The 15,611-nt window shown below is 45.6% G+C and overlaps 1 protein-coding gene across 3 annotated transcripts in view; it reads left to right on the forward strand.

The window, feature by feature from the left end:
* Positions 1–15,611, forward strand: part of LOC106745890 (helix-loop-helix protein 11) — a 156,069-nt gene that overhangs the window by 3,166 nt on the left and 137,292 nt on the right. The gene's annotated exons all lie outside the window — the stretch shown is intronic.

The raw sequence follows: 15,611 nt of genomic DNA on the forward strand, positions 1-15,611 counted from the left end.
AAATCCGTGGTTAGGGCGCGACGAAAGAGAAACGAAAGAGGGAGAGAGAGAGAGAGAGAGAGAGAGACTATTATCCAAACTTGCCTCGTTCGGAATGTATAACTTTGACACCGAAGTTCGCCGTAACGCACGAAATCACATCAGATATGCGCTTATCCGACTAATCGCTGCAAGTACGATATCAACCCGTTAACACAGCAGCTGTCGTTGTTGCATAATCAGTTCACGGTTCATGCAACTCGCGTTCGCGATAAATTTTCAGCTGCGCTGATAAAAGCGATTGATTTTCACCCGCTGTTTACCGGTTTATTGAAAATAGCTTAAGAGTCCCGCGAATGACGTTTTCGCGCGCGTCGGTTTTGCAACGCGACCGACGCGAATACAAACCGGATACTATATGCGTATACCGTTTTTTCTCGCTCCATTTTTTCACATTGTTCTCTTCTGATTAGCCGGCGCTTAGGTTCGCGCCTGATTACGCAACTGTCCACTTTTACATTCCAATCGTGCGCGTCGTGTTTTTAATTACGAACACCTTGAATAATGCAAACGAGCATACGATCGAGATTTCGCAATCGCGCGTACATTTTATCCGGCATTTTCTTCGTGACAACACGACGATGTAAACAGTCGTATGTACACGCGGCATTACCGCACAATATACGCTTCCGTAATTAATATGCATGTATCGCGGCACGTAAGTACCGTCGCGTATATCGATCAAGATAAAGATTAGCGGCGTAACCGGCGTCTCTTTGAGCGATATTTATCTGCTGAGCGTGCGACAGCAACGCGAGCTATCTCGCGCGGATAGCGCGATAAACGGATTCTTTTATGTCGCATACATTGAATCACGACTGAGAGAGAAAGAGAGAGAGCGAGAAAGAACGGCCCGCATTCCTGCTCAAAGACGAAGCGTTCTCTCTCTCTCTCTCTCTCTCCCGTGCAGTTTTCCCATACGCACTCGCTCGCGACTTGATAAACAGAATGGGTCGAGCCAATCCTGACCATAGTCAATGTAGAGACACCATATCACACGTACGTCGCTTTTTAAGTACGCGCCTAAGTAACGCCGGTAACATTGTAACGTTGTCGTGCCGTCGTCGGTGGCTGCAATCGAGGAGAAGCGCGATATAAATCGAGAGGCGTGACACGTAGAGCAAGATGCAGCGAATGAGTTATATATCTCGTGCACGATATACCTACTTGCACCGGGTTAACCTCTGCATTCGGGTGCGCGTGCACTCGGCGGAGGTGCATGTCGTATAACGCGTGTCCGTTCCACGGCGCAAATCACGGACGCATCGTACGCGCATCCGAGAAGGCGCTGAACGTGACGAGCTGTTATGGCGCAGTCTGAAAAACGTAGCCGTTAAGAGTGCAGATTCTACTCGGGAATTTGCCCTCGGTTGCTTTAATTGTATCGTTGGGCGAAATGATATTTTTGTTTTTTTTTTTCAGCGAAATTTAAGTATTTTGCTTGAAAGACCAGTGAATTCTGGTATGTCGGTTTTCCGAACAAACCCTGTTCTCTTCGCACGTGTTTCAGCGACAGAATAGAGATTGTCACGAGGTTTAAAGTGATTTAAGAACTCGCTCTATAAAATAATATAATTATTTGCCACTGATTGGTTAGTTGAATTTCCAAAGGAAGATAGCTTAGGACAAACTTCCAGTGCGACGAAAAGTCAGACGATGCTGAAATAACACAATCGAGCGCGCGCTTGCTAGCAGAAACTGACACTTTAGCGTCAATTATTGTACACAGCAGACGAAATTCATGTTCTGCGTGACAGAATTCAATATTTTACAGCCGAGATGTGTGAGATGTATCGGTTTACCACGCCAGTTTTCCTCTACACTTTGGGTACGGTCGAAACAATAATATAACAATTGACGGAAAACGTTGTAGCGTACAGGTGAGGACTATACGCGTTCCCATCGTCCGTCTGTTAATGGCGTTAACGGTGTCGCATTTAGGCATTAATTATTGGCCGTCGAAGGGAGAGTTACGATCGTCGGGAACGTCGCGTGCACGTCGTGAAATCTCTCTCTGTCTGTCTCTCTCTCAGTCGTTTAAACGGCTTCGTCTAGGAATGGACTTAACACCTGCCGCATGATTTTTTCCAATCTCGTTATCCGTCGTATTTCCCGCCGGCCAAGTTAACCGGGTTGAACAACTCCGTTCTCTCCGCGATAAACTAAACGATTCTATCGGTTTCCGAGCCTTATCGCCCCCTCATGCAAATACTACGGCGATTGATAGCTCGCTGTTTGCGGTATAACGTCCGTAATAGATAGGAGAGCGCCGTGATAGACGTAAGTGGACAAAACTGGTCTTTATTTGAGTAGTCTACCTGCAACACTGCTTCGCAATGAGACTCGCGCGCGCGCGCGCACAGGTATATGTACGTATATACATATATATATATATATATATATGTTCCAACCGTTGCACGCAGGCCGCACTGTGTAGTGTTATTAATTAATGAAAGGAATCACTAGTTTCATTATTCACTTTACAAAGATAGAACTATCGCGATGGATGCGAGTAAACAGGTCTTATTTTAAGATGCGGTCGAGTAGCGATAATTGCGTGCCGTGCATAAACAACGACGTTTCCGACACAATGACTTGACGTTATCATCGCCGGTTTCCATCGCAGTTTCGCGAATTATTAAAGAGAAGAATTCGATATATACCGCTCTCTCCGATTCGGTTCACGAGGAAGTAGGAGGGAGGGGCGGTGGAGGAGGAGAAGCCGCCGCGATAGATGCAAATAGACAATACGGGCCTTTATTTTAAGAAGCAGCTGGGAACACGGCTTCACAATGTAGCACACACAGCGAGTTGCAATCTGCGTTATAGGAGAGAGAGAGAGAGAGAGAGAACTCTATAGCTCGCGCGACTATCTGATTAATAATAATAAATTAGTCCCGCGCGCGACATACGGCTTTAGCAAAGTGGCCGCGCGAATGAACCGTATCCCACGTTTCGCACGTTCACAAAAGAAGTTAACTACCAGTGCGGTGGCACTCTTTAATAATAATAAATTAACGCGATATATTCTCCCTGACGTGGCTTTAGAATACGGTGCACGCACGTACGCACACACGCGGAAGTGAGCTGTGTTCGACAGCACGTAGCCGTAGCAAGAAGTATTATACACCGCGCGATACCGCCGGTTTAATTAATAACAAATCACCGTAACTTTTCTCGCGAGTATACGCCCTCGTGCGCCGACGCATGATTCGCCGGGAGTCTCGCAGGTGATTCACCCGTGAAAATTCAATATTGAGAAAATGCGGCGAAAACTCCATCACGTTCCGAGTTCTTCACGCAATTTGAATTTATTCATTTTCACCGGCGGGTTTTGAAGAAGAGGAAGGAAAACATGTTTTCCTGCGTATCCCGTCAACACCCCGTCCTTTTGTCGTCCCTTCGGGAAACAGCTTCTCTCGGCGGCGCATGACCTAGCCCAACAGAGACTACGCGATTTTTCCGGCGCAGCGTGCATGTGGGACTCGATCATCCGACACCCAGCAAGTCGGCTTTCGAGGTTAAACTAGTCGTTTCGTGACCGTCTTGCCGGATGGTCGTCGACAAGCCGGTATTTCTGTCTTTTTTTACGGTCGCGCTTAGGTATCTCTCTCTCTCTCTCTCTCTCTCTCTCTTCCGGCATTCGCACGATTGGAATGCATGGGTGTGAGTGCGAGATACGGAGCCATGAATGAGGCTCCTGATTCTACGTCTGGGATCGTCTGTGTATGAATTGCGACACGAACCGTTATCGCAGCTGCGAACAATCGTTCTCAGCGTAGTTACGAATTGCGCTCCCCTCTCGTCCTCCTTCGAGACCTGACGGATAAAGTCATCGTTTTCCTTTAATTCGGTGCTCACCGTGAAACGCACGCGCCAGGCTCATCGATCGTAGGCTACACAATGACGTGAAACGTACGACGCGCACGATTTTAGCGTAGGAATGAGTGTCAAAACGCCAGTTCCGTAATTGAGGGTAATGCAGAGAGAGAGAGAGAGAGAGAGAGAGATATGTTTGGTTGAAAATATCTATACTACCGTTTCCCTGATCGGAAACTTTAAACCGGTGGCGATTTCTTTGTTTTACGCTTTTTTTTCTTCTTTTTCTCGCTCGTACGACTGCATTTTATTCGTATTTATTTATTTATTTATTTATGGCAGAAAGCAGTACACAGTCTGGTCGGAAATATTAAAATGTATTTTTGTATTGCGATACTTTGTGCGCGCGAATGTTGACTTAATTTCTGCGGCGCGAGACTTTGTTCTTCTCGTACAGAAGAGGAGCGGTAGAAGCAGCGGTTGAAGCATAGAGAGATGATCGTGAAACTTCTTCCAGTCTGACAGCAGACAACAATGGTTCCTCTGTTGACCTCTTACGCTCCACATACCCGTCGTACGCCGCAAACTTCGCTTACACAAATATTCATGCCCGTGTTACGTACGGATAAAAGAAAATGGACCGAGGTGGGAATAATGCCTCTGTCTCACGCCCTTCTTTCATCTTTCTTTAAGTATTCATGCCTCTTCGTCGATGTTGGTCTTATTTTAAGAATCCCACGTGTTCGTGTGTTTCACGTGCATGTGCGCAATGCACACGTACCTCGTCTTTTGTCGTACAGAGGATCGCAATGGCGAAAACGATTGCAGAGTATCGATAACAAAACTCTCTCGATTGCAGGACATTCGTCAGGCGCGTTCCCTCTTTAATTCTTTTGTGTTTCATTAGAATATAGCAATGGGAATTTTCCAAGACTTCTTGCATACGAAATACAATGACAAATGATTACGTGAACAATTTGAAAAGAGAAATCGCCCGAGTCTGAAGCAGAAATCAAAGGTTAAAAGTTGAAGCGGCAACAGTTGGGTAGCACCGCAGTAGTCTCTCTAGCATGGTTTTTTCATGCTTTCTAACATCTGACAAAGGTTCTAAGTTTGCTCTGACTCAATACCTGGTTGGGATCGCGCGGAAAAGGGACGGCGTCGGTTACCGGCTGTTCTTTGTTCCTTAGCTCTGGAATTTAAAAATTCTCCGAGGAGAAGAGCGCCGTTGGAAAGTACAAAAAGAAACACAAGAATACTGAAAAGTAAATTATTATATATCTAAAAAAAAATGATATATTTTTGGAGTTATTGGAATTTTTCCCACGTCATACGCCCGTACTTACCAACAGTATGAAGCATGAAAGAATCCCAAAATCCCACGATGACGTTTCTTGGTGACGTTCGCGTAGAAGCAGTGCCATCGCGACGGTAAAATCACCGTAAAAACCCCGGTAAAATCACGGTGAAATAAAATTCACCGGTCAAACGACTGTTTCATCTCTCCGGACACGCAGGGTGTCCCCAAGATCAATTACGATTGATAAGCGTAATTGGAATTCGACCGGCAGATAGGAGTGTGTTTTCCGGCACGATTGACGAGTGTGATGCTCGGTGCAGTCATAACACATGATAACGGTCGTCTTCTTTCTCGATGCTCACGGCTGACGTTCGCCGTGAACGTGAGGAACGAGAGAGAGAGAGAGAGAGAAGAATGAATGAGTAATATTTATTTAACTTTCTTAGCTATTTTGTTTTACATTAATTGCCTTACAACCTAGTTATAGTAGATATAATACATTCTTTTAAGAGAGAGAGAGAGAGAGAAGAATAAATGAGTAATATTTATTTAACTTTCTTAGCTATTTTGTTTTACATTAATCGCCTTACAACCTAGTTATAATAGATACAATACATTCTTTTAAGAGAGAGAGAGAGAGAGAGTGTCGTACATCAGGGAGTTAGCATACGAAGAAACGTCGCGTCCTTTCAATCTGACGCGACGCACCGTACAAACTACCGGCTGTCATCCGCGCCTCGGTTCGCTGCCTCGTTCAAACCCCCGACAGCTGGCTGAGTCGCGTCATTTTACGCACGGCGGCGCACGCATTCCAATCGTCATCTATATAAATCGTCATTGTTTTCATCGCAGGTGTTGCCGCACTAGCTGATTAGAGGCCGTATTATGTATGTGCATACCGCGAGCGTTATCCGAATTCCCGCGCGATTGTCACGTGCGAGTAATACCGGCGGGGATCTTTCTCAATCGACGACAGCGGATCCACATGAACTCTCTCTCTCTTTCTCTCTTTCAACGTGCGAATTAATCTTGAGGGCAACATCTCGACGCTCAAGTAAGATTTACAAGCTTCTTATAGGTCTACATCGCAATAAACATTGTAAAAGAATCGTGGTTTTTTTTAATTGCTCACATTTATCATGTCGTTTAGAAATTTATTATTGCAAACAGCCGCCGGGAAACCAGTTATCTCATTGGATCAGGCTGTGATCACACGGACTCAACTTTTTCTTTTCGGAATAATAAATAAAAAGAGAAATAGGAGTCGGGCGTCTTGCGTAAAACGTTGAGGAAAGGACAAGCGAAAGAAAACGCGTGCGGGGCCTCGTAAGCCTGTCCGAGTTTGAGACGCGGAAAACAACGTCGGAAAATGCGTCGAACATGGCTGAAATTAATTTGGAGATAAGCCGATATCGCTCGTGTATAATGGAATTAATGAATTGAAGCACACGAGACTCTCCGGACACACTTTATCGCGGTGACTCCCCACCTCGAGCGGGTGGATCGAACAAAGTCCTCCGTCGATCTTTCCTGACCGCGAGAGAGGAGGAAATTCACGGCGGTGCCCACGGTCGGCGGAGGGAGGGGGGGGGGAGAGGCACGTAGACAACTCGATGTGGCGCCCGTTGGGCTGCGTCTTACGTCATACTGCTAAATATATATGCCTGGCCGTTCCCGATCTCATACCCATTCTCGTTCTTCATTTCATCCCGTGCGCGGGAGCTACGGTGCCGCGGCATCGTCACTGCCAAAGACATCTGCGCTCGCTCGCTCCTCGGCGTGCGTGCACCTCTTCCCTTACTTTGTCCTCATGTGCGTGTAACCTGATATCGTGCGCCTCGGAAGAGCCGCAGATGCAACGGGCGTCTCGCGCGACGCGACCCGCCGGGACGAACGAGACGCCGAGCCAACAATAGGATCGATTGTTATTGCCCTCGCGTTTATTCCCATGATCGGCGTAAAACTCGAAAATGTTCAGCCGATCAGACGCGTTCCTCAGCTCTATCCTCGTACGCTATTCTTCCCGAAATCCTGTCCTCTCTTTGCACGCGCGACGACCAACAAGTTTTCACGCGTTTCGTCCTATCCGTTCGCGTTGGCACTTTTATACCGAACGTCGCGACTGTCGTTAATAATCGTCGCTTCGCGCCATTTCATCGCGACGATTCATTCCGTTGACGCGAAAGTTCAACGCTGATTCGACCCCCGTTCGTGGATTTTAATATCGCGTCAACTGCATCGTGTCTCGATGCAGCTGAGGTAGTGAATCAATGAAGCGAGAAATTCGGAGCAATGGGGACGAGAGAGAGAGAGGGGGGGGAGGGGGGAGGGAAGAAAAAGAAGGAGAGAAATTTCTATTGTTGCCTATTTCTGGTCTTGATCCCGTTAACATCTGCCGACGACAGTTCCGTTTGTAGAAGAATTCCCTTCCAGATGTCGTCGGCAGCCTCCTTCCTGCCTCCGCTTATTCTTCCCTTCTTCCGACCACGTGGCTCGGCAGTAGGCTTCCTTCTCTTCGATAAGAATCGCAAATTTCGCGACTTACGGACTTTCCGTTCCTTTACTCCGGCTTACTTATTTCCACTGATTTTCATTAAAGACACGAAGAATCAAGCAAAAAGCGCCAAGCGGAGCAACGCAATACGAGACACTCGGCGATACGGAATCTCGCAGGAAGCGCACGCCTTATCGACGACTTTGTGCGTCTGTCATATTTATCGTCTCTCGTGTGGAATATATGGCAAATACGCTGAAAAAACTAAGCATACATAAGGAAAAATTTGTATATGAAGAAAAACTACACGTATATAAAGAAGAGGAATTTTACTCGACTATACAATGCTATTTTTCTCCTATACTTTATATATATGTTATAACGAGACATAAAAAGAGATACGACAATCATGCAAAAAAATTACATATGCATAAAGAAAATTAATATATAAAGAAGAACTAATATATAAAGTAGAACTACATTGTATGTGTAAAGAAGAATAATTTTACTTCTTTATTACACGATGCAATGCTATTTTTCCCCGATACTTTATATATTTGATATCACAGCACAAAAAAGAGAGAGAGAGAAAGAGGGGGGGGGGGAGGGAGGAAGGGAGAGATGTTTTAACTCTGCGTCTCTTCACGTACATCAATGATTTAGTCGCGAAGCGACCCACAGCTGCGCGTTTCGACGATCTTTTCCTCTAGAAGGAGAGCCCAGCGCTTGAAAAGGCTCTGTTACTTCCGCCAAGAGGTCGATTGACGTTCGTCGACTGACCCAATATAGCAGAAGCTAGGAAAGGAAGGGAAAGGTAGGCCTGCGCGACCGCGATGGGCTTCGGCTGTTGGAAACAAGTTCTGGGCATAGCTGCTCGGCCGCGGAGGGTGTTCAGACCCTAACGTGAACCCGCACGCACACATTTCCACACAAATGCTCCCCCCCCCCCCCCNCCCCCCAATCGGGAAGAGAGAGACGTGTACCACTTCAGCTGTGCCAGACGCGCCTGGCCTTGAGCCTCTATATAGGGTGACTCGCTGAAATTTTTACTGTCAGAGGATCTCTCCCGACCTCTTGCCACTTTGGGTTAGGTCAGAGAACGAGTTAGCCGGAAATCAATTCGCAGAGAGACGAGATATTGGCGATCGCGACACTTGCGGCGTTCCTCGTATTTATTCGGCGCATCTCGCCGAATAACGTGAAGATCAAGGCCTTCTTAATGAATTAAATCAAACGAGAATTTAAGATAGCGCCGAGCGCAGTATTTTCAGTGGCACATCAGGGGGGCTATTCATAAATTTAATATTAATTTTTAAAAGTTAATTTATAAAAGTTGTGCTACACGTATGTACACGATATCACAGATGTGAGAGAAATGTTATTGTTCATTTTTCTTATTAATGCTATTTTTATGCATTAATTCGTCTAATAGAGATGCACAGATAATAGAAAAAGGTATACATAAGTGTTTAAACGTGTGCATATGTATATGTATTTCGAATATTACTATAAAGTATAAATTTGCACTGCTGTATTTTCAAAATAAACTATTCAGTAATTCTGAAATTTTTGTATAATGTTTCTGTATTAGTCCTTAATATCACAGTAGAAATTACAAATAGAGGTTAAAAATAGGACATTAACCTTAAAGAACACATGTAAAAAATATTATTTTCAGTTGCGGATATTTCAGTTTCCGAATAGTCAACCTACTTTTAATTACGCCAATAATTCGGTCATATTTGTAAATCTATATAGGGTATCACAGAGTTCTCGCATGAGAACGAGTGTACAGAGAGATTTTTCATACCAAAAGAAATCATTTTTTCCTTTACCAAAATTGTATTTAGTAAAATAGTATCTGAGAAACAAGCGATTGAAAAATAGGATTTTTCGTGAGCTAAGCTTCGGACGAACAAGGATCTTGATATCAAGGATCTCTCTGTACATTCCGCATGTGGGAGTTTTGAGACCCTATATTGCAAGTTTCAGTGAATTTTTAAGAAAACTTATTATATTCTACTACCATTCCAGCGCTCGTGTGATATCGGAGGCGCGTCAAACGCACAACTTTGCACACAGCATGTCTTTGTTCATCCTCGAGCGCGTATATTCGAACGCAAAGGCTGCAAGATGCGTGCGATGTTGTGTTTATCTCGAATTATTTTGTATTTCTAGTTAATATCGCAGCTGTAATTTACGAGATATCACGTGTGCGCGCGAACGGAATTCACGTCGAGCTCGCGTCTGAAAATCCGACGTACCGCCTCAATGAAATGTTGTAAATGGAACTATCACAAGGTCGTTTACTGGTTATGAGTAATCCGCGCTGCATCTTTATCTCCGTTTTCGCGTCGTCCTCCGTTAGTCACATACACAGTTGATAGACGGCTACAGATATCGCGCGAGAGCGTTAGTAACAGGCAGCTGACTGGCTGACTGACGCCAGCTGGCAGTTATTTTTGCCGCCGTTGTAAGGAAAAAAGGAGGAATTGTAAAATGCGGTAAAACCGCATTATGCAATGTTCTTAGAAGCGCGTTCTCGTGGAATATGCAAATGGAAGGTCGCCTGTTCCACCGCGGTTGCGTCGTGAATGCACATGTACGTGTGCGTGCATGAGCGTCACCGATACGAACCGCTCGAAATGTTTTTCTTCTCTCTGATAATTTATTAATTAATCTTATTCGATTCTCTTAAATTATACGCGTTATTAAAGCGATCGGTAATACGTAATATAATGTGATCGGCGCGTGTCCATATTCCGCGCTCAGCCTTGAACGGTAATCGAGTGATCCTCTGCAATTCGTAATGCGATAACTTCGCGCGCGCGATCATCGTAACATTTGGACAAACAATGTTAATATTTTTCACGGTGTTGCGTAACGCCCGACGATTAAAAGTTGAAAAATCCCGCGACGCGACCACGTGCATAGAGAAAAAGATTTCTTGGAGTTTAACTTAATTTCCTTCAGTCGGAAGAAACTTTCCATCGTTTGGAATAGAAGAAACAACGAATGTTTCTTTATTCAACATATAGGATTGTTTCGTTTGTCAAGCAATAAATATTCTTACGTCGGATAACATTTCTCTTGTACTTTCATCCAAATATTACATTGGCCGTTACATGCGGTAAATTATTTCAAAGGAGCAACACTATGTCAGAAAAATATTCGAGAATTTCCTTTCTTCATCGAAACAATATATGGTGAAATAAATTTTTTTTCGAAAATGAAATATTCCCTTTAAATAATACAACACATGGCTCGGTGAAACAAGATTTTCATTCGAACAAAATATTTCATATTCATTATGTCGTTTATATTAAGCAAGTCCAAAAATCAAACAAGCATACGTATATACTAAATTCGAAGAAACCAGTGTGTGAAAATTATTACGTCACTTCAGAAGGCGCGATTTCCGCGACACCGATGACATAATCATTTGAACCGCACAGAAGGGACATTATTATTTTTTTTATCCTATCCGCCGATCGATTGGAGCGAATCGGTCGTCATCACCATCACCAGCACACGATGACCCATCGGGTCGGAATCCTGCATGCTCTCGAGGACGATCGCTTCTCTTCCTTTTTTTTTTCTTTCGTAACGCGTTCTCTCGCCGACGCGTATACTTTCCGACGCGGTTTCCTAGTCGCTAGCAGCTGATAGGCGGGCGCAGATAGCGACGCTCGTGCGAAGGCACCGGTAACAACCAGCTGAGTGGCGCCAGCCATCAGCTGTTGGTGACTCACGCGAGTCGACCGAAAGAGAGAGAGAGAGAGAGAGAGAGAGAGAGAGAGAGAGAGAGAGAGAGAGAGAGAGAGAGAGNCCGCGGATACACAGTCGCGCCCGTATACACCAATACTAGCGCGCGTGCGCCAGAATACGCCTGCATACATACACACACGCGCACGACGCGCTTCCATGCTTTTTCCGCGCGTCGACAGGGTGAACCATGGAGAGTACACCTGCACCACGAAGAAGCCACGAGCGGTTCAGGTAACACTCGATCGTTGTCGTCGTTGCTCGTCCCTTCTCTCCGTTTCGCCGCCTCCTGTGTTATTTTTTTTTTCCTCTTTTTTATCCGGGTCGGTCGTCATCGCCCGTCAACGCGCCGACGCGTCTATAATTAGAAGTAATCGCGACCGGCGGATGTCCTCCAAAGTGTACTCATTCGCCGGCGAAGAAGCAGAGAGAGAGGGGGAGAGAAATGTGTGGAGGCGCAACGTTATTACGCGTGTTGGCTGATTCGATGTGCCATATGGTCGACTGATCGATGGACGCTCGTCTGCTGTGTTGGGAGAAATTAGCCTTAAGCGCTTTTTCCGTCGTGCCTCGATCCCGAGGAGATAATCTTTGGCGTTGCTGCACGTAATACCGGCGGGACGGTAATAGAAATTGCGTGCTCTCTGTCGGGGATAGTTTAATGTGATCAGCGTCACGTGCAGCTCATCGAACGTTATCGTCTAAGAAATTATCTCTCTTGCGAGTTTGACTGCCGGTTATCGTGCTGGTATGAGCCGACGCGCGATCAACAATCGCGGATCATAATTGCCTCGTAAGAAAATATTGCGAGGTGAACAGCGACGAAAAGATTTGTAAGGGACGGAGGGATTACGCGGAAATCCGATCGACCGTTGTGAAGTAACAATATACGAAAGAGTCAGGAAATGGCAATAATAATAATACTTTATTAGTTGGTCGACTTATCATACATTATATATATATAGCGTTTGAAGAAGTCATAGGGAAAGTGCTGTTGGGTGGCCAAAAGGCTAGATAACAGCTTTACAGCTGATATTATCACCTAACCTTTTAAACAATTATAAATCCAAATCAATATTACTAATTACTAAGCTTATATTAGGAATGTGCAAATTAATTCGATACCTTTACATTTAACGTTTCGAAACTCTGGTTCGAATTAAAATTTTTCTCCTGCCCTATGGTGATTTGAAGTATTCACTTTCCGATGATTTCACCCTAGCAATTTTATACGCGGAATGAACAGATAAATCGATTTGTACAAAAAGAAAACTATATAATTCCGTAAAAAAAATGAACCCTGAAATGACCTCGAATTATTGGCAATACAATGAAATTATGGTCGTCAAAATATGTCCCCTTCCAACCCTGCAACTTTGCCTGAAACGTTTCTTTTTTTTTTTTTACTTTATTTATGTTATATTAAGGGGTCTCAATTACAATGCCCCACCCTGTGTAATTTCGATTTATGCCGGCTCTTTTGCGAATTTCGGCCGAAATCTGGATTTTTTGGTCGGAAATTTCGGTCGAACGTGAACGAGGAAGCGAAGAAACGCGCGCGCTTCCCCTCGTACGGCGGCGGGATTTCAGGGTGAAAAGGAAGAGGTAGCCCCGTCCAGCTCGCCGACCTACTTCGCCGCAACTGATCTGGCTGAGCTCTGCGGGTATCCGGCGAACGAACGAGCTGACGTCACGACAGCCAACCATCCAGCCAGCCAGCAAGCCGCCGGCGTACCAGCTGATCTAATATAACCACTCGATGAGAGTGCGCCACGTGGATTTCTGGTCCCGTGGACCACGTGCCGTTATGAATGATCGCCGATGAATGCAGCGCGCGCGCGCGCGCGCGAGACTCTCGTCGATTCTAATCCTCGCGGATCGGCGCGAAACAGGCGTTCGCGAAAACGACGATAACGCGCTGAGCGTGCGACGGCCATTGCAACGACACGTTTGCGATGACGACGATGAGACCACGTCGCCGGAATTAATGCAAAACGTGAGTGACCTCATCGGGACCACCTGATCGCGTCATCGTCACACTTCGCTCGCCTCGATTTATGAATCGGCGGGCGAGACGCGTCGCGACGTTGCGAAAGAGATCGCTTTCGAGGACACACCGATGGAGGAGCCGGCGAGCGAATAACAAGAGATCGCGAATAACATGGCCACGCTTCGGCTATTGTAAAATGCTTGATTGACGGCCGTGGCCAAGGGTGTCTCATCTCACGCATGATGTACGATTATGCCTACGGTTACGCGCTGTTTGAGTGACACCTACGAATGAGTGACCGTTAATATTCCCGTCGGAGGAAAATTGCCGACCGTGGCGCGCGCGCGCCCGGCACGAGGCATTTCCGAGAGATTTCAAGATACTTCTGTTGTTTCTTTTTTCTTTTTTTTTTTCATGTAATTTTACAACCTATTTTGCTGTTGACGGCTCGGTCGTAAAACAATTTCCACCGCGTCTTTATCTTCGTCTTTAAGAGCGTCCTCGTCGATATTCCGCGCGAATCTTTTTATCTATTTTACGTCGGCACTTTCAGGATTAACTGCACCATTGTACGATTTTAAGAAACAGACGCGAGTCGAGCGGAAGGGAGATATAAATTAATAACCCACTATTTACGAAATAATTTGCTTTCGATTTGATTTCACGATTACTCGAAGGGATTTGCATTATGTGAAATGTACGGTATTAATTGCGGTAGGAGAAATCTGTCGCTGGGGAATATCGTGCCGTAGCCGGAGATATGAGTTCACGATATCGTTTTACAGAAGAGACAGCCTTCACGTTGGCACGTGATATAGACACGTGCCGAACGACTGTTTCGGAGCAAAGAGCAAGGTCACGGTCTTCCCTGCTGAGTCATCTACGACGGCATATCCGCCATCTCGATCTGCCACCGCCTTGTGGCTCTCTTTCTCCCGTTGCTTTCCCTACCGCTGCCTCGTTACCGTATAATTTTCCAGCCATTTCCCCCCCCCCCCCTTTTNTACTCTGCGATTCCGCGGAACGATCAGTGCATTATTAAGCACTTCGCTAACTTATTTATAAGAGAGCGGAGTACGGCGCGTGATGGGACACGACTAACGACGGCAGTCTAGCTTCGATGAATTTCAGGAACGGAAATGTCGCGTTAATTTTAACGCGAATATGAATTCCAGATCGAACACGAGTAACTTCACCTGCAACGCTATCTCTCGATGTAACTTCTCGTTCCAAAACCTTCGCGCCAATTTTCGCGGATCTTAAACCTCAATGATTTAACGAATCCTTGTCAAGATGATGCGATAGCGAATTCTCATTTATGAAGAGAGAACCGGTAACATATAGATTCAACGAAACGTTATCCGATACGACGAAAGTCGATGAGATCATGTGATATTTTGCATGCTTGTAAAATTAACGATGTTTATCGTGAAATATAAAATCGTGCTCGACACACACACACACACACGTCTACAAACTCCAGTTGCCCTTATCTTTGACGGTGATTATCTCACGAGCGCAGTAAAGATGAATGAAATGTCCGGGCACTCACACACACACACACACACACACACGATTAACAAATATTTTATATTCACGCTTCGACCAAAGTTTATATTTACATGACATTGTAGCGTGCGGACAGCCGATCCGCATACGATGATGAATCTTATGCGTGACCATCGAAGGATGGCTGTGAGGGCACTTCTCAAAGCCCGGAGCTCAGTCAAGAAAGACCTAATTCTGTTAATACATACGCCGTTCTTTAACAGGAAAAATTACAAAGAATAAATATTATATATCTCTCTTTATCCAGTCCGTTCTATATAAAAACGGGGCGAGAGGGAGGTGTTCGCCATGTGTGCAAGCGGTCGGTAGCGAGCCAAGCGTTTAACGCAGCCGTCGGGCAGCGTCAACGGTGTCTCGCTTCATTGACCGCGAATTCAACCGTCCGCAACGTTTCCGTCGTCGCGCGTTCGGCGAAGTAAAAACAGTGCGGCGAAAAAAAAGAGGAGGAAGAGGCGCCACGGCACCTAACTTTTAATTTCGTTGAAAGCCCCCGCGATGTACCGCGCGGCGGAAAAGGCAGCGAGACGGGGACCGGTTTCATGGCCGTCAAACGTACGCGTCGGTGTCGTTTCTCGTCTCTTGTCCGCGTCGTTTTCGATTTCGGCCGTATCTCTTTGATAGTCGTACCGAAATAC

Source organism: Dinoponera quadriceps, unplaced genomic scaffold, assembly GCF_001313825.1.
Source record: "Dinoponera quadriceps isolate SergipeBrazil2010 unplaced genomic scaffold, ASM131382v1 scaffold1692, whole genome shotgun sequence".
Lineage (NCBI taxonomy): Eukaryota > Metazoa > Arthropoda > Insecta > Hymenoptera > Formicidae > Dinoponera > Dinoponera quadriceps.